This window comes from Hemiscyllium ocellatum, chromosome 9 (genome assembly GCF_020745735.1).
Source record: "Hemiscyllium ocellatum isolate sHemOce1 chromosome 9, sHemOce1.pat.X.cur, whole genome shotgun sequence".
Lineage (NCBI taxonomy): Eukaryota > Metazoa > Chordata > Chondrichthyes > Orectolobiformes > Hemiscylliidae > Hemiscyllium > Hemiscyllium ocellatum.
In genome coordinates this window covers 59,982,827-60,006,131 of record NC_083409.1, presented here as the reverse complement: position 1 = coordinate 60,006,131, position 23,305 = coordinate 59,982,827, and the positions used below count along the sequence as shown (strand labels likewise).

The window sequence follows — 23,305 nt, the reverse complement described above, 5'->3', positions numbered from 1 at the left end:
CCACATCGGGTGCAGTGGATGCAGTAAATGATGTGTGTGGAGGTGAAGGTGAATTTGTGACATATATGGAAGGATCCTTTGGGGCCTTTGAGGGAAGTGAGGGTGGAGGTGTGGGCGCAAGTTTTGCATTTCTTGCGGTTGCAGGGGAATGGAGGTTGGGTTGGTGGGGGGTGTGGACCTGACGAGAGAGTCGCGGAGGGAATGGTCTTTCCGGAACGCTGATACGGGAGGGGAGGGAAATATATCCTTGGTGGTGGGGCCTGTTTGGAGGTAATGGAAATGACAAAGGATGATACGATGTATCTGGAGGTTGGTGGGGTGGTAGGTGAGGACCAGTGGGGTTCTGTCCTGGTGGTGATTGGAGGGGTGGGGTTCAAGGGCGGAGGAGCGGGAAGTGGAGGAGAAGAAGGGCTCATGCCCGAAACGTCGATTCTCCTGCTCCTTGGATGCTGCCTGACCTGCTGCGCTTTTCCAGCAACACATTTTCAGTAAGTGGAAAATCACCCTTGTGTTATGGAGAGTGGACCTCTCCATGTAAAGGTGTGGCAAGGTTGACTTTCACCCAAGACAAGAGCAATTTGATAAGGGCCCAAACTTGCCATTTACTATACATGGATTCTGGATTAGTGACGCTAGAAGAGCACAGCAGTTCAGGCAGCATCCGAGGAGCAGTGCCTATTAATGTGAGGGGCAAGGCTGGTTGGTGTAGGGAATGCTGGATGGCTAAGAAATTGAGGCTCTGGTTGAGAAAAAGAAGGAAGCATATGAGAAGTATAGACAGCTAGGATCGAGTGAATCCCTAGAGGGATGGTATAAGTGTACTTAAGAAGGAAATCATGAGGGCAAAAAGGGGACATCAGATAGTTTTGACAGATAGAGTTAAGGAGAACCCAAAAAGATTCTATATGTGAACTAAGGTCAAAGGAATAACTAGGGAGAGAATAGAGCCCTTAAGGATCAATGTGGCGGTCTATGAGTGGAACCAGAGGAGATGGGTGAGATACTAAATCAATATTTTGCATCAGTATTTACTGCCGAGTTGGATATGGAACCTAAGGAATTTTGGGAAATAAATAGTAGTGTCTTGGAAAGGATTCATGTTATAGGAGAGGACGTGCTGGAGATCTTAAAACACATAAAGGTAGATTAGTCCCTGGAATCTGGTCAGGTGTTGCCCAGAATTTTGTGGGAAGCTAGGGAAGAGATTACTGGGCCATGAGTGTTGTGCTGGAAAAGCACAGCAGGTCGGGCAGCATATGAGGATCAGGGAAATTGACGTTTCAGGCATAAACCCTTCATCGGGCTTATGCCCAAAACATCAATTCTTCTGCTCCTTGGATGCTGCCTGACCTGCTGTGCTTTACCACACTCTTGACTCTGATCACCAACATCTGCTGTCCTCATTTTCTCTCAAAAGATTACTAAGCCCCTTATTGAGATCATTGTATCATTGACAACTAGCGGTGAGATGCCGGATGACTGAAGGGTGGCAAATGAGGTGCCATTATTTAAGAAAGGTTGTGGAACTATAGACCGGTGAGCTTTATGTCAGTGGTGGATAAGTTGTTGGAAGGAATTCTGAGGGACAGATTTTATATACATTTGGAAAGGAAAGAACGATTACAGATAGTGAACATGACTTTGAGCCTGGGAAATTGTGTCTCTCTAACTTGATTGAGTTTTTGAAGAGGCGATAAAGAAGATCGAAGAGGGCAGAGCCATAAACGTTGTCTATATGGATGTCAGCAAAATTTTTGACATGGTTCCACATGATAGACTGGTCAGTATGGTTAGATTGGCATCTGGGAAGTTTGTCAATTGGCTTGAAGGTGGGAGGCAAAGTGTAATGGTAGAGGATTGCTTTTCAAACTGGAGGCCTGTGACTAGCAGTGTACCAAAAGGATCAGTGCTGGGTCCACTGTTTTTTACTATTTATAGAAAATGAATATAAGAGGGACAGTTAGTAAGTTTGCAGATGACACCAAAATAGGTGGTGTAGTAGACAATAAAAAAGATTATCTCAGAGTACAACAGGACCTTGGTCAGATGGGCCAAAGGGCTGAGGAGTGGCAGTTTAACTCAGATAAATGTGAGGTGTTACATTTTGGTAAGGCCAGTCAAGGCAGGATATACAGTTAATGGTAGGGCCCTGGGGTGTGTTGCCGAATAAAGAGACCTAGGAGTGTAGGTGCATAATTCTTTGAAAGTGGAGTCCTAGGTAGACAGTGTGATGAAGAAGGCATTTGGCTCACTTGCCTTCATTGGTCAGAAAATTAAGTATAGGAATTGGGACATTATGTTGCAGCTGTACAGGATATTGATGAGGCCTCTTTTAAAATACTGTGTTCAGTTGTGGTCACCCTTCTACAGGAAGAATGTTGTTAAACCCGAGAGGGTGCAGAAAAGATTTACAAGGATATTGCCAAGATGGGAGGATTGAGCAATAGGGAGAGGCTGAATAGGCTAGGGCTTTTTTCCCTTGAGTGTTGAAGGCTGAGGGGGTTTATAAAACCATGAGGGGCATGGATACAGTGTATAGCCATCATCTTTTCCGAGGGTGGGGGAGTCCAAAAATAGAGGGCATAGATTTAAGGTGAGAGGAGAAAGATTTAAAAAGGACTTGAGGGGTAACTTCTTCCGGTTCTTTCTTCACATATCACAATTCCAAGCCAGATGTTGGAACCATTGACCCCAGCAGGTGTCTTGGTATTGATAAGACTAAAAAAATGAAGAAGGAGAAGAACAATGAACAACATACAGAGATACAAGCCTCAGGGAATCCAACTGCCAATGAGCAAGCAGTGCATGGAGTGGAACACCAGGATCCTCAGTGTCATTGACCAGCTAGCAGAGAAAGCTTATACTGAAGGCATTACAGATCTTCTAGATTAGTTAAAGGCAGTGCAGCAGTCAACTTTATATGACTAGATAATTCTTCACATAGAATGCCACCTCTTTAGCAGAGATGCAATTGTGATTTGAGAGGAATGCTATGCTTGAGGGGAAGAATCTCACAGAAGCACTGAAATTCTTCATCACTGGCTCTTTTGAAAACTCAACTGGGGACTATAGTGGCATCTCCCAATATACAATCTGCAAATGCATTTGTGATTGTGCTGATGTCATTTACAGGAAAGAAATTCATTTGGTCCAGTTCATCAAGGACATGGAGAGACAAGCTGCCTAGGCCGCAGGCTTGGCATCAGTTGCTGCGTTCCCTCAAGTCTGAGTGGTCATCAAGTGCTGTTCAGAGCTCCCTGACATCATCCAGCCAGATTTGTGAACAGGAAAGGATTTCACTCCCACAATGACCAGGTTATCTGTGACCACAAGTAACAATTTCTGCAGTTGTATGCCCGCTATCAGGGAGCTGTCATGATGTTTACATTCTACACAACACCCAGGTTCTTTGAGTATCTGCTTTACTGCAGCATCTCTAGGCTGGCTTGTGGGTGACGAGGGACACCACAAAAAGCATAGTATGGACTCCAGTATGGAACCTCAAAATTTATGCTGAGCAGCACTACAATGCTCCCCATGCATCCACTTGTGCCATCACTGAACTGACAATTGGTCTTCTGAATATGGACCTTTGTTGCCTTAACCACTCAGGAGGAACACTGAAATCCTCACTCGACATGGTCTCTGGAATAGTGATTTTTTTGTTACACTGTATGCAACCCAACTCAAACGTTAGGGTGAGTACTTAGAGCAGGGGAGATGGAGCAGCTACTTGTCTTCTCAAATTAATAAGAGGAGTTGTCTGATGCAAATATTGAAAGAGCAAATGCTGATACTCACGAAATCAAGGCAGCAGCAGGTCAAGGCATAGGCCCGAGAAGCTGATGACGGATTTTCTGTCTATCAAACTAATGATTTTGCATGAAACGATGTTGACGTGAAATTGTAATAGCTATTTTAGATTAGATTCCCTACAGTATGGAAACAGGCCTTTTGGCCCAACAAGTCCACACCGACCCTCCAAAGAGCAACCCACCCAGACCCATTCCCCTACTCCACATTTACCCCTGACTCTATGGGCAATTCAGCATAGCCTATTCACCTAACCTGCATATTTTTGGATTGTGGGAGGAAACTGGAGCACCCAGAGAAAACCCACACTGACACAGGGAGAACATGCAAACTCCACACAGTCGCCCAAGGCAGGAATTGAACACAGGTCCCTGGTGCTGTGTGCCACTGTGTCACCCACTATGCCCTGTTTGTGACAGAAAAATAGAAACATAGAGCAGGGCTAGACCATTCAAGCCTTTGAGCCTGCTCCGCCATGCATTATGATCATGGCTGATCATTCAACTCAATTTTTACCCATTTTTACCCCTATCCTTTAGTCTTGTGAAAACACAAACAAGATGCATATGAAATCCTTAATTAATCTCCTTGTGGAGCTCATTAAGTATGGGATCTCTTGGTAACAGAAAATGGCCTACCCAGCTGGAATTAATCTCCTGAGCCCTTTGAGACAGAGCTATCCATGGGATCCTCTTGTGGCATAATGATAGTGTCCCTACCCCTGGACCAGGAGGCCCATATTCAAGTCCTCTCTGTTCCAGAGGTGTGTAATAACATCACTGAGCAGGTTGATTGGAAAACAGATTTTAAAAATTAGAAAGCAGACCAACCCTTTTCAGGAAAAAAATAACCAAGATGGCTCTTGTGGTACAGTAGTACTACCCTTTCTCTGAACCAGAAGACCTGAGTTCAAGTCCCACATGCTCCAGAAGTGTGTAATTATTTCTCTGAACAGGTTGACAAGAAAATTAAAAAGATCCATTCTCCCTCCAACACCATTTTGATTTAGTCTTTTCCCGCCTTTACCTAACACCCCCTCACCTTTGATGGTTCGCAATGCCCATGATGAGCTTAGCTTGTAAATATTTGTGGGTGGTTAATAGTTAAAAACAAAACAAAAATCACAGTGATTTGGTGGTGGTAAAGTTGCTCAGTTGTGTGTGATATAATTCCAGGTGCAAAAAAAAAATATATGAAGCAGATCCATTCGCCCATGAACTCCATTTTGATTTAGTCCCTTCCTGCTTTTGCTACTCCGCCCCTCACTTTAATGGTTTGCATTACCTATAATGGGCTTTGCAAGTAAACATCTAATTGGCTACATGGATAATTACATGGTTGGTGGTTAATAATTAATAACAAAATGTCACAGTGATTTGGTGGTGGGAAAGTTATTTGATTGTATGTGATCGCTCTTCTAGATATTAAAAAAAATGCAGATCCAAGAGGACTCTTGTGAGGCAGTGGTAGTGTCCCTACCTCTGAACCAGGTGGATTGGGTTCAAGTCCCACTTTCTTCAGAGTTATGTCATAACATTTCAAAATAAAATAAAACAAAGCAGATCCATTCCCTTCTCGCCCTCCCAACCCTCAATCACTTTGATGGCTTGCATTGGCATAAATGGGCTTTGGGAAGTGATGCTTAAAAATATGTTGCTGGAAAAGCGCAGCAGGTCAGGCAGCATCAAAGGAACAGGAGAATCGACGTTTCAGGCATAAGAAGGGCTTATGCCTGAAACGTCGATTCTCCTGCTCCTTGGATGCTGCCTGACCTGCTGCGCTTTTCCAGCAACACATTTTTAAGCTCTGATCTCCAGCCCTCATTTTTTCCTTTAAGAGGTGATGGCCTAGTTGTATTATAATTGGACAGTTAATCCAGCGACCCGGCTAATGATCTGGGGACCTGGGGTTGAATCCCGCCATGGCAATTGTTGGGACTTGAATTCAATAATTTTTAAAAAAAATTTGAATTACAAGTTTAATGATGACTGTGAATCCATTGCTGATTGTCAGAAAAACCCATCTGAATCACTACTATCCTTCAGGGAAGGAAACTGCCATCCTTGCCTGGTTTGGCTTCCATATGCCTCTAGGGCCACAATAATGTGGTTGATTCTTAACTGCTTTCTGGCCAATGAGGAATGAGTAATAGATGCTGATCAAGCTAGCAATGCCCTCATATCCTTAATGAATAAAAAAGAAGTCTAATTGGTTACACGGGTGTTTTATTGGTGATGGTTAATAGTAAAAAGCAAGTCACTGTGATTTAGTCCTGGAAGAAAAACCATTCAGTTGTGTATGATAGCACTTCTGGAAATAAAACATTTTGTAAAATAAAGCAAATCTAGAGGAAAAGGAGAAAATAATTAAAATCCATGCGCCTGCTCCTGGGCCAAGCCAAGTTGGCTATTAACAGGTGCAGGCAGCAAGCTGTAGAGGGGATCATTTCTACTAACTGCCCTCCCTTCTTCCATGGTTATGTTCGTATCTGGGTGCCTTTGGGGAGGGCGCACATGGTGTCCATCAATATCCATGTGACCTTTAGAGAGAGGTAGGCACCTTTGGGATAAAGTGCTTTATATTCTCATCCAACTCCATTTTGATTTAGCTCTCTTCCCCCCCTCCCTATCAGACCCACATCTTCTGATGGTTTGCATTGCTTGTAATGGGCTTTGTATGTAAATATTCAATTGGCTTCATGGATGATTTATTGGTGGTGGCTAATAGTTAAAAACAAAAAAATCCTGGTGATTTGGTGAAGAGAAAAACATGCTTAGTTGTGTGTGATAACATTACCAAATAGGTAAGAAAAAAGCAGATTCATGCCAAACTATTTATTTTGCAGTGCATTCCCTTTTTAGTTATCTTAAAAATCTTTTGTTGTGGTTTTGGTTGCTCTTCAGCCCGACGATCCTGACGTTTGGACATCCAGTGGGGATGGGTGTGAGCAGATTGGAGGACCTTCTCATGGATCTTATCCTGGGCCTGGCCAGGCTGGCTATAAACAGGTTTAGGCAGGAGGCTGTGGAGGGGGGTCATACCTGCTGACTGTCTGACCTTCTTCTGCAGTTTTGTTCATACCCGGGTGTAATTGGAGAGGGAGCACGTGGTGTCCATCAATACTGTTGATGCCCTTTGAGAGAAGTGGCACCACAGGGTAACAGTGCTTTATTTTCCCATCCAACTCCATTTTCGTTTAACTCTTTCTCACTCTTCCTATTCCCCCTCTCACTTTGTTGGTTCACATTACCATAATGGGTTTTGCATATACATTTCTAATTGGCTGCACAGATAATTACTGGTGGTGGGTAATAGTTTAAAAACAAAAAACAGTGATTTGGTGATGTGAATGTTATTTGGATGTGTGCAATAGCACTTACCTATATAAAAGAAAAAAAAATGGATCCAATAAGGTTCTTGTGATGCAGTAGTAGTGTTTCTACCTCTGATCTAGGAGGTCTGGGTTCAAATCCCACCTGCTCCTGAGGTGTGTAATGAGATCTCAGAACAGTTTGATTAAAAGTACCTATAAAGCTCGTTCAGAGTCCTTTAGAAAGGGAGATGGGCACTGTGAGTCATACAGTTCTTTAGTTCCCATTCCAACTCCATTTTGATTTAGCCCCTTCTATTATTCTTATCCCTCTCTCATCTTTGATGGTTAGTAAAGCCTGTAATGAGCTTTTGCAAATAAATTTTTAATTGACTACATGGATGATTTATTGGTGCTGGTTAATGATCATGGTGATTTGGTGGTGGGAAACCCATTCAGTTGTGTGTAATAATATTTTTGAATGAATGAATTATTTTGTTGTAAAGCAGATCTAGTGATGGATCTGCAAAACTGTCTATCATGAGCTGGGTCTATCCTATGTATGCCATGAGTGCCTCTATTTTGGTATTCAAAATGACATTCCTTTCCAGTCAGGTTTCCTGAGTCATTACAAAACTCTTTAGCTTCAAGTGCCACATCCAACTCCTTCTTAAAATTATAGAATATTTTTGGTTTTGACTGCTTTCTGATATAGCAAATTTCACAAACTCACCACAATTAGGGTGAAAAGAATTTCTCCTCATCTTAGTCTTAATGTGTTTACTTGTATCCTGGTTCTGGACTCCTCTGCCATTGGGAATATCCTTCCTGCATCTACCCTACTTAGTCCTGTTAGAAGTGTATGGATTTTGATGAGATCTCTCCTTATTCTTTGAACTCCAGCCAATATAATCTTAACCAATTCATGTTTTCTCAAATGTCAGACCTGTCAATCCAGGAATCAGTGTCTTAAACCTCTGTAGAAACCATATCCACCTTCTGATAAGAAGATCAAAACTGCAGACAATACTCTAGGTATGATCTCAACAAGTACAACTTTGAGTTGCTCTGCTTGTCATACATTGTAATTTTTTATGTTTCCTTTACATTACACCAATAAAATCCCATTCAGATGATGACTGTAGCATCTGGATGGAGTCTGTGGGCTAACATGTGCTTTAAGACACAGACACAGACACAGACCAAGACTGCAAGAAATTACAGACAGTTGTGAACACAGCACAGTCCACCACAAAAAACAGCCTTTCTTCGATTGACTCTGTCTACACTTCCCACTGACTTGGGAAAGTAGCCAACATAATCAAAGACCCTTCCCACTCCAGTTGTTATCTATTCCACCCTCTTCCATTGGACAGAAGATACAGAAGTTGGAAAACATGTAGCAACAGATTTAAGTACAGCTTCTTCCCCACTGTTATCAGATTTATGAACCAACTCACATATCAGAGTTTTTCTTTTTCTGCACCTTCTCTGTAGTTGTAACACTATATTCTGCATTCTGCTCTATTCTGCCTGATGAACTATGGAAGGTATGATTTGTCTGTTTAGTATGCAAAACAATATTTTTCACTGCATCTTGGTACATGTGACAATAATAAATCAAATCAAATCAAAACAAAACCAACCAGTTTGTAAGGAATATACCTCTGTCACCAATATGCATTGGGGCCACATCTTGCTTATTGACTGTTGCAATACAGTTCCCAGTTGATATTTGTACATGAGAGTGTCAGTGATATTTGCAACCCTGCACTTTAAGAGCATTTGAGCATCTAAGGTAATCATGGACCCTCAAGACATTCTAGAAAGGAATGCAAAAGTATTAAAGGTATATATTGCATGAGACCAAATGATGTTGCAACATATGGTGCATTTATTTACATAGAAATACAGAATGTTCACACCCAAAACGCAGTCAATAATCTTTCAACTTTTGTTTCAACCACTACATTTGTGTGCTCCCCTGGCAGTCGCAGCTGTGCTGGCTTCCACCTTGCCATAGATGAGTTGGGTGATCATGCTGTGGTGGTCCTGAACATAGGGGACTTTGGCCTGCTGGAGGTCTCATCATGGGTGCAAGCACATTGTCCTTGGACTGAGCTGATAGATGTGTTTGGGTTCCTGACAGAAGGTTGTGGGGCAACAGACCTCTGGAGTGTCCTGGGAGAGACTTCTTGATTATCTGTCTGTCAGTCACACCTCCTCCTTTTGATACAATCACCTCCACCTTCTCAAGGGCAACTAGGATTGGACAATAAGTGCTGGCCAGCCAGCAATATCCACAACCTCAAATTGAATTAAAAAAAAGAAATAAAATGGTAATTTGTTCATTCCTTGAGTGGATGGGGAACCTGGTGGAATGTCAAAACCTTCTCTTGCTTAGCACCAACTGCATATTTAGCAGATACTCACTACTCTGCTGGATTTGGTCAGCATCCAGTCCGTATAGGCAGCCATGAGTTTGTATGCTGGAGCCATGACAACAGACAGAATGTAGGCAATCTCTCTGCTCTTCATTGCTGTCTGCACAGATCTCTAGTACTGCTGGCAGATATTCCATTCATTGTTTCTGCATCTCCATCAGATCACAAATGACCACATCCACAAGCTCATTAGGATTCAACAGGGTCCTGATTTCCAACAGTGCTCTGTCAGAAAGCTCAACTATTTCATCCTTTGGCAATGGCCATTGGCAATGTGGTGTTTATCAGACTGTGACCCCAAGTCTATTTTAGATCCAATATCCATTAAGTAGAAGTCTCTGCACTGATAGAGGGAGGGGGTGAATGCCTTGATGGTGCTTCCTCTGAGGGTCTCAGCTGCTCTTCCTCAGTGGTAAGCAGAGCGTGACTGAAAAAGAGGTGCATGGGGGTTGAGGCCAGGATAGAGTCATAGAAAAGGACAGCAAGGAAACAGACCCTTCTGTCCAACTCCATCCACGCTGACCAGGTATCCTAAATTAACCTAGTCCCATTTGCCAGAACTTGGCTGATATCCTTCTATACCCTTCTTATTCATATAACCATTCAGATACCTTTTAAATCACACTGTTGGGAATCTAATCTAATCTAATCAAAAAAAAGTTGCAATTTTCCATGCTCCACCACTTCCGCTGACAGCACATTCCATACTTGCACTACTCTTTGCGTGAAAAAAATGCTCCTTCAGTCCCTTTTAAATCTTTCCTCTTTCACCTTAACCCTATACCCTCTAGTTCTGGATTCTCCCATCCCAGGGAAAAGACCTTGTCTATTTACCCTATCCATGCCCTTCATAATTTTACAAACGCTATATGGTCAGCACTCAGCCTTCGATGCTCCAGGGAAAACAGCCCCAGCTTATTCAGCCTCTCCTTACAGCTCAAACCCTCCAACCCAGGCAACATTCTTGTAACTCTTTTCTGAAGCCTCATTTGCTTTTTTATACTAATCCTGTTTCTTCACTGGGTACCAAGGGAAAAATTGCCAATTCACTGGTACCAAGAGAGAAATTGCCAAAGAGAATTGAAGCACAACAATAGCAGTGAGAAGTAATAAGATCTGTCAAAGACCAGGTAGAAATAGAAGAAAAATGTTTCAAGGGAAAGCTGTGCCTAAAGCAGATTCAGTTTCATTTCACACCCCAATGATTCAGAAGAAATTATATTGAATTAATGTTTAGTGTAAAAGGTAGTTCAGTTTTATGTGTGTTTGGTGCACCATGATGTCGGTACATGTTAAAAACTGTATTAATAAAGTTCCTACTTTGTTATTTAAATGTTATCCAATTAAACTCTACATTGGGAATTTTGACATTTGTGATAAACAGTGAGTTTGTTTTACAGAAATAGCAAATGTGAACTTAGATATTAAAATACTAAGGGAAACTTATTTGCTGTTTGCAGAACTTCAGAACTTAGCCATCCTTTGTTGTTGGTTCAGTTGGTAAATGTATTTTTCAGCATGCTGCATGGCTGGGTAAAAATATTCATCAATGGATGAATTGTTATACACTGCAAATTTAAAACTGTGTTATACAGAACATAAATGTCCTAAATTTGATCAATCAAGGCAGTAATATGGCCACTTGAATTTACTTTAGCACTTACTTTATGCAGCATTCAATGAAGTGGTTATTTCTGATCATTGTCTAACAATTCTTGCTGTCTACAGGTATGGATATGAAAGCAACTTGCAGTTGTTTAGTCTTCCAACGAGGAACTGAATGGTTGAGGTGACATAAGGTGTCTATTTTTGAATTTTGCAATATAAGTGAAGTTGCCTCTATTTAACTCAATTCCAAGTGTGTTTGTGATAGATCATTTTCATGTGAATAGGTGCAATGTAGAATTACTAGCATTATGTTCATGAATAATCAGCTTGGATCGTTTACCTGCCTATTTATGATATCATTCTTGGAACAAAAAATGCTGAAAATTCTCAGTTAGTCAGGGGGAAGATTTTTGTCAGGTTAACAATGTTATCCTGTCTCTTTGATCTATTGTTCTGATTCACTCCAATTTCATACCACAAATTGGAGGAACAACACCTCATCTTCTGCCTGAGCAGCCTACAGCCCAGAGGACTCAACATTGAGTTCTGCAATTTCAAATAAGCTCCCTTCTCAGGCCCTCCTCCTCCCTTTCACACTTCCCTGCCACAAACCGGATTCATTCCACCCATTGACCAACCAGGTTGCACCTCTACCTGTCTTCACCTATCCCCACTTCACCACCCTGCCCCCACCTCCGCCTTTATCTGCAGATTCCCCCTACACCTACCCCCAGTCCTAAGGAAGGATTATACCTGAAACATTGACATCTGTACCTCCTGATGCTGCCTGGTTTGCTGTGTTCTTCCAGTCTCTGCCTGTCTACTTCAACGGGGTCATTTCAGTGTTTTTTATTGGCTCAGTTGTCCAGATAGCGTGGGATTCACCTGTAACGGTCAGAGATCTTTCCTTTAACATTGGGAAGGGTGACAATATAAGTATAATAGTGTTCCTATTTCCAATTACTTATTCACTAATTGACATAAAGAATGTTACAGATACCGGAAATCCTAAATTAAAAACAGAAAGTGCTGTAGTTTGAGACTGCCACATATCTCTTTTTTTGATTAGATTCTCTACAGTGTAGAAACCGGCCCTTCGACCCAACAGGTCCACACTGCCCCTCCGAAGAGAAACCAACACAAACCCATTCCCCTACCCTATATTTAACCCTGACTAATGCACCTAACACTGTGGGCAATTTATCATGGCCAATTCACCTGACCTGCTCATCTTTCTGTAATGTTCCCTTGCAAAGGAAGTCTGGAGAAACATTAAGTTTTTTTTGAGGTTTGTTCCGAGCAGGTCTGCGACGCAGGACTCTGCATTCTATGACCTGTTCTCTGAGAACTGAAACAATGAAACAAACATCAACTGAGCCTGGAGGACCATCAACTTCGTGAAAGATGTTCTCTGGTGTGCCCAAAGCTTTCAGGTCTTCCAGAACAAAGTTGAACCTGACCGAATGTTGCAGACTGGCCCATTCCAAAGTCAAGGACTACGTGCTGAGGAATGTGCTAAAGCTTGGGGCAGCTGCTGCCAAGGCCCATTGTCTGAGGTCTGAGTTAAAGGGTTATCAGACCCTTCTGATGCCTCAAATACATGTAGGTATAGTCTTGCTCAAGTAAGAAATGCCTTTGGTTTGTTTGGATAGAGTCAAACTTTAAGGTTTGTTTATTTCCTTGACATACTACTGTACAGGACCGAACTGCAATTGTGACAATCTGTATAACGATATTTTGCATGAATAAAGTATATTATGAATTAAAAAGACAAAAAAAATCACATGGCTTCTGGCCTTGTATGAAACATGTGACTGGAGGCAGAGATTAATACAGTATTTAAATATTCTCAGTTGGTCAAAACCCTGGGTTCCAACACTAGTATTTCCTGCAGAGGGCGCAACTTGCAACAACTCCTCCTTTCTCCTGGTCGAGCGAGGGCGAGACAGCCGGAGGACCTATCAGCTATCCCGGCAGTCTCAGCGACCTGTTGGGAGCGAGGCTGGGAAGGAGGTGAAGGGTCAACGGTGTCGATCAGCGGCTGGAAACGGGGTTTAAAGAAGAAAATCGAAAGTGAAGGACACGGTAGCGGACTTGAGGGTCGGAGGTAGCCGGCGGGGAAGGTCACACGTAAGCAGTCCTGTTTAAGGTCGGTTGATGTTGTTTTCCACACCTAGAAAATAAATAATTTTGGGCGAGCCTGTGAAGACAAACAGTGGGAGTGTGTTGGAGCTGAGACGGCGCGTCTCCCCGGGAATAGCAGCAGAGGCTGCGGCTGGGGGAGGAACAGCAGCCTCAGCCTCAGCCTCAGCCTCAACCTCAGCCTCAGCCCGACTGCTAACTTCGTAAATAACTCCCTTCTTTTCATTTCGGTTGACTTTGCAGCTCAGTAGAACCTTTTTTGTTCCGGATTAAGTTGAATTATTGATGAGTTAACACTACGTATATTACATTAAACATTCGCAATTCCACTTTCGTGGTCTAGCTTTATTACAAAAGGTGCCAATCCTATTTTTAGGGGGAAAAAAAACGTTTTTTCCACATCTAATACTTCAACATGGTGAAGTCGCAGCAGACTCCTAGGGCCGAATGGGCGACGACGGTTCCTATTTCTTACCTTGGAATGTTGTTACTTTCCCACCCCCAACAATAAATCGCAGAGAAAAACCTCTATCTGGGACTGAAACTCACCATGTCTGGCCTGACTTTGCTGCATTACTTTTCGATTGTTCGTAATGGAACCTAATTTTGTCTATCAGTTCATTTTGACGTGTACAGTTTTAATTTTTGTTACATTAGGATCAAAACAACTATAAATGACAATCGATATCTATTTGTTCTTGTGATATATTTCAAATGGGTGTTCGGTTAGGAGTTAATTGTTTTGATTTTATGGCATTATAGATTGTGAATTATGCTAATTCTGGACAAAGACATGCGAATTTAGTGGTAGAATCAAAATGATGCTGTTTATGTTCAGATTGATTTATGGATAAGCAAAAATATTTTGATTTTATTGTAGAAATATTTGAATATTGTCTGCCTTATTTCAATAATTGCATAACATACTATATGTATACACTATAATGTTTTAACAGTCATAGCATAGTAGTGATCAACTTGTTTGTTAGGCCCCAGTATTAATATTATAAGCATATTTTATAGATGTTTATGCATGTTTAAAATGATTATACTAGTTTCCTTACAAATCAAATACTAATATATTCTTTTTCCTCACTCATTCTCTCACCTGCACATACATGAGGGGGAACCAATAGCCTAGTGGTATTATCGCTAGACTGTTAATCCAGAAACTTAGGTAATGTTGAGGGGATCTGGGTTCAAGTCCTGCCATGGCAGATGTTGGAATATGAATTCAATAAAAATCTGGAATTTAAACGGCGGCACGGTGGCGCAGTGGTTAGCACTGCTGCCTCACAGCACAAGGGACCTGAGTTCGATTCCCGCCTCAGGCGACTGACTGTGTGGAGTTTGCACATTCTCCCCGTGTCTGCGTGGGTTTCCTCTGGGTGCTCCGGTTTCTTCCCACAGTCCAAAGATGTGCGGGTCAGGTGAATTGGCCATGCTAAATTGCCTGTAGTGTTAGGTAAGGGGTATGGGTGGGTGGCGCTTCGGCGGGTCGGTGTGGACTTGTTGGGCCGCAGGGCCGGTTTCCACACTGTAAGTAATCTAATCTAATGTGCCCTTTGATTATTTATTAATGCTGTTTAGATTACTTACAGTGTGGAAACAGGCCCTTTGGCCCAACAAGTCCACACCGACCCGCCGAAGCGCAACCCACCCAGACCCATTTCCCTACATTTACCCCTTCATCTAACACTTCTGGCAATTGAGCCTGGCCAATTCCCCTAACCTGCACATTTTTGGATTCTGGGAGGAAACCGGAGCATCCGGAGGAAACCCACGCAGACATGGGGAGAATGTGCAAACTCCACACAGAGAGTCGCCTGAGGTGGGATCAGGGTGCCATTTCTAGAGCAGTCAAACAATCGTGTATACAATTTGCATTTGACCTTTGGGGTGTTACATTTTAACTTTAGCTATTTCAAAACTTGGAAATAAATTAAAGAATTGCATAGTTTGTCAGTTCCCTCCAATGTGTTATTGATACTGATTATTATGAAAATAGCAACAAGAATAAAAGTAATCAGTTATTTGTAAATATTTTTAATATTTAAGATTATCCTGGATGCAATGATAGTGCTTTGGGAAGATGTGGTAGTAATTATTAAAATTGAGAAGCCAATTGCAAAATGGTATTTTAAAATGCATGACAGTTGGGTGTTGCCTCTGTGTGATGTAGCGCACTCATGGCTTTGTATTTTCCTCTCCTAAACATGAGAATAGTGGAATCCCCAGAGGCAATTCTACTTTTTATCGTGCAGGGCTTCTTTATATACTTAGTTCAGTAAACGCCAATATAAATCGTCAATGACTGCACTTTTTCTCAGTGTTTAGACTTGATGTCCTGCCACACAATTTCTTTCCTGAAAGTAATTTGAGTATCTGGTGTTTGCAAGTGTGCCTATGCTACCAAATAGTTGACTCAGTGATATAAAACAGGGTGCAACAAATACTTTTAGTAAGCATTGGTTTTTGCATCATAATATAACAAATGTGTACATTTCCTTCCATCAGAGGCTGTCTTGTTGATTTAGAAAATAAATTTGAACTAACTGGGATGTTGTAAAATCATGCTCTTGCAGCCACTGACTGTGTTTTGTCATTTTTCAATCACCTAGTGTTCTCTGCCTGAGGGAAGGGTCTTTTCCAGATGATGCCTGCTGAGCACCTGGGATAAGAGACCTCTCAAAAGATTCAGGTGTCATTCAGTTATTGACACAGACTAACCAATTATTTTTGGTACACAGACTTTGGAGAAATACTTTTAAGTCCTACCTCATTAACATTTTAACCATCTTTCTTTTATTTAGGTCTGTCTTGTCCATGCTTTTGTTACCTCGAGAATCTAGTATTTTAATGCTTTCCATCTTATTCTTCGTAAACTTGAGCGTATTAAAATCTCTGCCTTTATCATAAGTATCATAAAGTCCAGTTCATCATGTCTCAAATTTTAAAATTCTCATCCTTTTAAGTTTCTCTATAGCTATGGCCTAATCTGTGTCTAACTTTCTGCAATTCTCTGGGAACTGTGTTCCTCAAATTCTAGCCTCCTGTGCATCTTGACTTGCTCTTCTTTCTAAAAGTACCTTATGTAGCCTTTAAATGTGTCCCAGTTCAGGAAGTGAATGTCCTGGCATGCACTTGCTCAGAAGCATGGAAAAGAAGCCTTAAAGTGGGCACATCTTTTTATTTAAATTCTCCTTGGCACTTTGACACATTTGGTCATTAATATATCTCTTGCATGCCATCAAATTTAATATGTACATCTCCCTTCACTTCAAGGTATTTTATGTAAGGATCTTAGCTAATGAGGTAGTTAAGACTTTGATTGCTGGGGCAAGCTGAGCATGAAAACATGTGTAAGTAAATCAGAATTCAACATTTACCATGATTTGCTTTGCGAGACAATTTTCTGATTGGTTCAGATATGGAACTATAAACCATCATTTGATGGTGTTCTGATGTGTGCCTTTGTTGAGATTGGAGGGATATTGGCAGTGTTATGCTACAAAATGCACTCTGCTATTTGAGAGGATTTCATGATACTTAATATTTACAATGTAGAGGTGCCAATGTTGGACTGGGTTGGACAAGGTCAAAAATCACATGACACCAGGTTAATAATCCAACAGGTTTCTTTGAAAACACAAGCTTTTTGAAGCCTGAAGAAGCTGTAAGGCTCTGAAAGCTTGTGTTTTGAAATAAACCTGTTGGACTATAACTGGTGTTGTGATTTTTTTTAACCTTTTTTAATATTTACACACAAGGGCTCAGCCCTGCGTTTTTAATTGTACTTAGTAAAAGCTAAGAGTATTGTAAATAAGATGAGCTACTTTTGTGATTTGAAGTAGTTTGAAAATGAGACTTTGTGATGAAAGATTGGAGTTCCCCCTACCCATCATACTAAACCAAGATTGTTTTAGAGTGCTGTTTTTCCTGGAACAAAGACCTAACCAGTCTCTTTACCAGCAGCCCCCTCTACCTGGCAGAATTTGTTCTTGCATTTCATTTGTTCTTGTTCTTACAAAAAATGGTTGGAGGCCACTGGACATTGTAATAGCTATAGGCCCTGACAACATTGCGGCAATAGTACTGAAGATATGTGCTCCAGAACATGCTGCTCCCCTTGCCAAGCTGTGCCATTACAACCCACATTACTGGCTTCTACCCAACGATGTGGAAAATTGCCCGAGTATGTCCCGTTTTGTTTACAGGACAAATCCAACCCAGCCAATCATTTTTCCTCAAAGTGAAGGAAGGGAACATCGACAGTGTTATCAGTCTGCACGTCAAAGAAATGATCTGCACAGTTTGGATTCTGCCAGAACTCTGCTTGTGACTTCATTTCAGCTTTTGTCAGTAAGGCTTTCGATAAGATTCCCCACGGGAGACTAGTTAGCAAGGTTAGATTTCACGGAATACAGGGAAAACTAGCCATTTGGAATCAGAACTGGCTCAAACATAGAAGACGCAGGATGGTGGTGGAGGGTTGTTTTTCAGACTGGAGGCCTGTGACCAGTGGAGTGTCACAAGGCTCTGTGCTGGGTCCACTACTTTTCGTCATTTATATAAATGATGTGAGCATAAGAGGTGCAGTTAGTAAGTTTGCAGATGACATCAAAATTGGAGGGTAGTGGACAGTGAAGAGGGTTACCTCGGGTTACAACAGGATCTTCATGGGCTGAGAAGTAGCAGATAGAGTTTAATTCAGATAAATGTGAGGTGTTACATTTTGGGAAAGCAAATCTTAGCTGGACTTATACACGTAATGGTAAGGTCCTAGGGAGTGTTGCTGTTCAAAGAGACCTTGGAGTGCAGGTTCATAGCTCCTTGAAAGTGGAGTCGCAGGTGGATAGGATAGTGAAGAAGGCGTTTAGTATGCTTTCCTTTATTGGTCAGAGCATTGAGTACAGGAGTTGGGAGGTCATGTGCAGCTGTACAGGACATTGGTTAGGCTACTGTTGGAATATTGCGTGCAATTCTGGTCTCCTTCCTATTGGAAAGATGTTTTGAAACTTGAAAGGGTTCAGAAAAGATTTACAAGGATGTTGCCAGAGTTGGAGGATTTGATCTATAGGGAGAGGCTGCACAGGCTGGGGCTGTTTTCCCTGGACCATCGGAGGCTGAGGGGTGATCTTAGAGAGGTTTACAAAATTATGAGGGGCATGGATAGGGTAAATAGGCAAAGTCTTTTCCCTGGGGTTGGGGAGTCCAGAACTAGAGGGCATAGGTTTAGGGTGAGAGGGGAAAGATATAAAAGAGACCTAAGGGGCAACTTTTTTCACACAGAGGGTGGTACGTGTATGGAATGAGCTGCCAGAGGAAGTGGGGGGCTGGTACAATTGCAATATTTAAGAGGCATTTTGATGGGTATGTGAATAGGAAGGGTTGGAGGGATATGGGCCGGGTGTTGGCAGGTGGGACTAGATTGGGTTGGGATATCTGGTCGGCATGGATGGGTTGGACCGAAGGATCTGTTTCCATGCTGTACATCTCTGACTCTGTGAAGAACAGTGCAGGAAATGACATAATAGAGACGTTGATACTTATATCTGATATGTCTCAGGGAGGACTGTAGCTGCTAAGCTGAGATAGCATCACCATGCCTCTGGATCCTAGATCACATCAGTGTTGAACTTCCCTATCACTCTACTTTTAATCATCAGTAAAGTGATGGAAGGTGCTATCAAGCAGCACCTGCTTAGTAACAACCCAACTGCATGCCCAGTTTGGGTTCCACAAAGACAGTTCAGTCCCTGCTCCCATTGCAGCCTCAGTTTAAAATTTGACAGCCCTTGATGTTAAAGGCTGCTTTCAACAGTGTGCATCAAGGAGCCTGAAGAAGACTGGAATCAGTGGGAATCTCTGGGAAAACCCTCCACTAGTTGGAGGCATACCTGGCAAATAGGAAGGTAGTTGTGATTGATGGAAGTCAGCCACCTCGACTTCATGACATCTCTCCAGGAGTTTCTCTGTAGTGTCCTCAGCTGAACCATCTTCAGCTGCTTCATCTATGACCTTCACTCCTTCATCAGATCAGAACTGGGGATGTTTGCCAGCGATTGTGATGTTTGTAACCATTTATGACTCTTCAGATTCTGAAGCTGTCTGTTTTCAAATGCAACAAGATCTGGACAACACCTAGGCTTGGGCTGGCAAGTGGCAAGTAACGTTCTCGCCACACAACTGTCAGGCAACGACTGTCCAATGAGAGACCACCTAAACACTGCCCTTTGACATTCAGTGGTATTTACCGTCACTGAGACCCCCATTATCAACATTACGATTGATTGACCAGAACTCAACAGGACTTGTCATTTTAATACAATGGCTACAAGAGCAGGTCATCAACAGCAAGTTTCTCTCCAAGCTATTCACTGTCTTGACTTGGAAATATATTGCTGTTCCTTCATTGTATCACTCTGTTAATATCCTAGAATTCCCTCCCAAAGGGCACTGTGGTTCTACCTGCAGCAGTTCATGAAGGCAGCTCACTACTAATGTCTTAAGAGTGACTAAGGATGGGCAATAAATACTGGCCAGCCAGTGACATCCAAGTCCCACGAATGCATTTTTAAAAAAAATTAATATAGTTCCCCTCAACCTTGCTAATTTTCTCACCATTTAATGGGATGTACAAAGAATTCTTTGTTCCAGTCCTACCCTTACCTGTCTGCTCTTTTGTTTCAGGAACATGATGACTACATTAGTGCAGTTTCGTCATCTTGCCCCAAGATGAAAAATATTCTTCACTTTGCTTCCAGCTTCTGCCCTCCTTACCCTCAAGTGCTCCATCTGATTCCTCCATCTGATTCCTTCCTCCTCCTCTTGACATTTCTATCTTTTGTTTTTGGGAATTGGTTGCTATTCATTTTGTTCTTCCAATTTTTCTGTCTCTGTCACAGAAGCAGTACAGTGGCTCTTTGGTTAGTACTGCTGTTTGTGGGCGGCACGGTGGCACAGTGGTTAGCACTACTGCCTCACAGCACCAGAAACCTGGGTTCAATTCCCGCCTCAGGTGACTGACTGACTGTGTGGAGTTTGCACGTTCTCCCCGTGTCTGCGTGGGTTTCCTCCGGGTGCTCCGGTTTCCTCCCACAGTCACAAAGATGTGCAGGTAAGGTGAATTGGCCATGCTAAATTGCCCATAGTGTTAGGTAAAGGGTAAATGTATGGGTATGGGTGGGTTGCGCTTCGGCGGGTCGGTGTGGACTTGTTGGGCCGAAGGGCCTGTTTCCACACTGTAAGTAATCTAATCTAATCTAGTCTTAACTGGTTCGATTCCAACTCTGGGTAACTGTGAAGAATTTGTCCAGCATTTCTGAAAGCCGTTGACTGTACATACATCCAACCTCACTTGTACCTCTCTGCTTGAACCTTAATGGGTTCTCTCTCTCTCTCTTTGTTTCCACCCACTAACCTCCATTATTTCTACCAACTGAAGCATGTTGCTACCATCAAACACAGCTTCTGTCTTCTCCCTTTTTCAGCATTTCAAGGTGACTTCCCTCCACAACACCCTGGTTCATTCTTTAGTTACTCACCTTTATCCCCTCCTGTTCCCACACCTTGTCATGCAAATAGAAGAGATTCAACACCTGCCCATTTACCCCTCCTTTCTCATTGTTCAAAATTCCAAACACCACTCCTAGGTGAAACAGCAATTTACTTTTCACTTCGTGTGGTGTATTTGCTCATTGTATGGATTCAAACCCAGTGAGACAACAGTGCTAATCACTGCCGCTTTTGTGACCGAGACAGAAAAGTTGAGAACCAACCTGGATGAACTTTGTGGAATGTCCTTCATTCTGATTTACATGTTTTACTCTTCATCTACCTCTGCAGTTTCAGGTGACCATCACCTCACCTTTTTTGGGCTGAGTTTTGAATAATAATCAATAATCGCTTTCTCCTCTCCATATTTTTCTCCAGTCTGTTGCAAACTTGTGAACAAGGTTCTTATCATCCATGACCTTTTTTATTTGAGGATGATTGTTTTGATGTTGCAAACATAGGAGTAGGACTAGACCATTCAGCCAGCTCTGCTGTTCTAGGTCATTGCTGATTATATACCTTAATGTCATTTACCACATTATCTTCATGTTCCTTGATGTCATTATTTCAGTCTGTTGTTCTGTCATGAACATACTCCAGAACTCAGCTTCCACAACCCTGCGAAGTAGAGATTCCATGGATTTGCTATACTTTGAGTGAGGGATTTCCTCTTCACCTTGATCTTAATGCTTTTTCCTTATTCTGAGACTCTGCCCCCTGATTGTGGATTACCTGTCAAAACAAGCAATCTTTCTGTACTAACCTTGTCTCTGCCTTTGAGTCTGTGAGATCACTTGTCATTCTTCTAAACATGAGTATGTTATGGACCAGGCCAAACCCCTCAAAATATATTCTGAAGATAATCTAGACCTTACCTTTAAAATATGAAAAGTTAAGTGTAACGTGCAATTCAATTGGTCAAACTAACAGATTTGAAGCAAAACACACTTTATTCATTTGTTATAGTTTAAAATACAACAAAAGCATAAAAAATTGAAATAACTCTATTGCAAAAGCTTGACAGAATAATAGGGTATTTTTCTACTAAGCAATAACTGTTCCAAACAATAACATCACACAAATGCACCCTTGACAAAGGAAAGTTACAAAAAGTAGATTGTCTCACATGCTACTTCAGGAGCAGGAAGAGAGCCTCCAGCTTTTAGCTGTAACCAAGGGAGGAACATTAGCTTCCACATCCAGCTGCTACTAAAACTAAAAATCTGGGTTCAGTGGCAACTTGCCCCATCCATTCAGGCTGTTTCTATTGTTCCATACTTTTTAAAAAAATGAAAAGTTAGGCCTCTCAAACTGTGTTTACTTTATGGGCTTCAGTAGACATCTCCACATCTCCTGAGTTTAACCTGCTCTTTGGAAAAAAGGAAAAAAAACCCAGGACAAAATATTCTTCCTAAAGCCAGCTTCATCACATATATTGGGTCAGTCTCCTCAGAAAATCTTGCCATTCTAGAAATTAGCCTGGTGAACTTACTCTGTGGTAAGTATACCATTGAGTAAAGGAGCTAAAACTGTACATAATATTCCAGACATGGCCTTACTAAAGTTCTATGCAATTTAAAGCATGATATCTTTTGCTTCAATATTCAAAATCTCTTGATAAAGGCCAATGTATGTTTTGCCTGTCTGCAATTGCTTGCTACACCTGCATGCTAACTTTCAATGACTTATTAACAATGATATTCATATATTTTTGGGATCAATGAGATTTGGAAGATTTGTTAGGACAGAGCTTAAAAAAGTCATTTTGTTGAAGCTTTTCCTGATCTTCATGACAATTTGCATGAATATCAATTTAAGAGAGGTGACCTTATAGAGGTTTACAGAGTCTTTTCCCTGGGGCCGGGGAGTCCAGATCTAGAGGGCATAGGTTTAGGGTGAGAGGAGAAAGATATAAAAGAGACCTAAGGGGCAACTTTTCCAAGCAGAGGGTGGTACGTGCATGGAATGAGCTGCCAGAGGAAATGGTGGAGGCTGGTACAATTGCAACATGTAAAAGCCATTTGGATGAGTATATGAATAGGAAGGGTTTGAAGGGATATGGGCAAGGTGCTGGCAGGTGGGACTAGATTGGATTGGGATAGCTGGTCTGCCTGGACAGATTGGACTGAAGGGTCTGTTTCCATGCTGTACCTCTCTATTCCTATTGCATGAAAAGCAAGTGCTGATCCGTTTGTAAGTGGACTTTAATAGAAGCCTAAAGCGCTTAACTTCTTAATCTGAGATATGGGGAATGTGGGGGTGAATGATGACTAGCAGTTAACAAAAATGTTTTAAACCAGGCAGATCGACTCTGACTCTGATCAAGGCTTTGTCTTGAAAATGAACCAGAAAATAGCTGTCAAGTATTTTATTGAATTGAAACAGGTGCATTGCATATATTTTCTGTCTGCAAGGTACAAGGTCCGATATC

The 23,305-nt window shown here is 41.9% G+C and overlaps 1 protein-coding gene across 8 annotated transcripts in view; it reads left to right on the top strand.

Moving 5' to 3' along the window:
• Nucleotides 1–23,305, top strand: part of LOC132819067 (guanine nucleotide-binding protein G(I)/G(S)/G(O) subunit gamma-12) — a 136,424-nt gene that overhangs the window by 6,286 nt on the left and 106,833 nt on the right. For 5 of the 8 annotated variants that reach the window (XM_060830400.1, XM_060830393.1, XM_060830394.1 and 2 more), the window contains exon 1: nt 13,176–13,324. The exons of the other annotated variants lie outside the window; for them this stretch is intronic. The gene's annotated coding sequence lies outside the window, so the exon portion shown is untranslated. Of the gene's footprint in view, nt 1–13,175; nt 13,325–23,305 lie in introns of those variants that run through there. 8 annotated transcript variants of the gene reach the window in all.